Raw genomic sequence first — 870 nt, 5'->3', positions numbered from 1 at the left:
TACACGAGAGAAGGCAGGGAGTTTATGGGAAATCTTTGTACCTTCTGCTCAATTTGGCTAAGAACTTAAAACTGCTCTAAAAAATAAAGTCTATTAAAAAAATGTTAGGTTCGCTTAATAAACCACTTTTGGGGGGAAATCAGTAGAAAAGAAAAATTGGCTAGTAAAAAGTAGATAAATTTAGGCATTCTCCACAAACTATAGGCCAAAATAAATTCCAGCTGAATTAAAGAGCTAAATAAAAAGGAGGAAAGGAGGAGGAGGAGGAGGGGGAGGAGAACTTGAAGAAAAAGAAGAGGAGGAGGAAGAAGAGGAGAAGAAGGAAGAGGAGGGAAAAAAAAACCTATACATTCCACAATAGAAAAAAGAAGTAAGAATATTGGATTTTTTAAATAAAAATGTCTCCAATGTATAAAAGCACAAGTATATATCAAAAAGGAAGAGATAGAGGCATAAATTTTAAATTTCTGTAAATAAAATTTTAAATGAATGTTCAGTATTTTTATGATAGCAAAAAATATGAAATGTAAAAAACTTGAACATTTACCAGTATGGTACTGATTAAAAAATTAGGGTAGTACATTCACGCATGTAATATTATATACACATTAAAAAGTATGCTGCCTGGCCAAAACCGGTTTGGCTCAGTGGATAGAGCGTCGGCCTGCGGACTGAAGGGTCCCGGGTTCGATTCCGGTCGGGGACATGTGCCTGGGTTGCGGGCACTTCCCCAGTGGGGGATGTGCAGGAGGCAGCTGATCAATGTTTCTCTCTCATCGATGTTTCTGGCTCTCTATCTCTATCCCTTCCTCTCTGTGAAAAATCAATAAAATATATTAAAAAAGAAAAAATAAGGGCATTACATTTTTT

This window comes from Myotis davidii, unplaced genomic scaffold (assembly GCF_000327345.1).
Source record: "Myotis davidii unplaced genomic scaffold, ASM32734v1 scaffold9, whole genome shotgun sequence".
In the NCBI taxonomy this organism is placed as follows: domain Eukaryota; kingdom Metazoa; phylum Chordata; class Mammalia; order Chiroptera; family Vespertilionidae; genus Myotis; species Myotis davidii.
Note: the sequence above shows the minus strand (reverse complement) of the source record.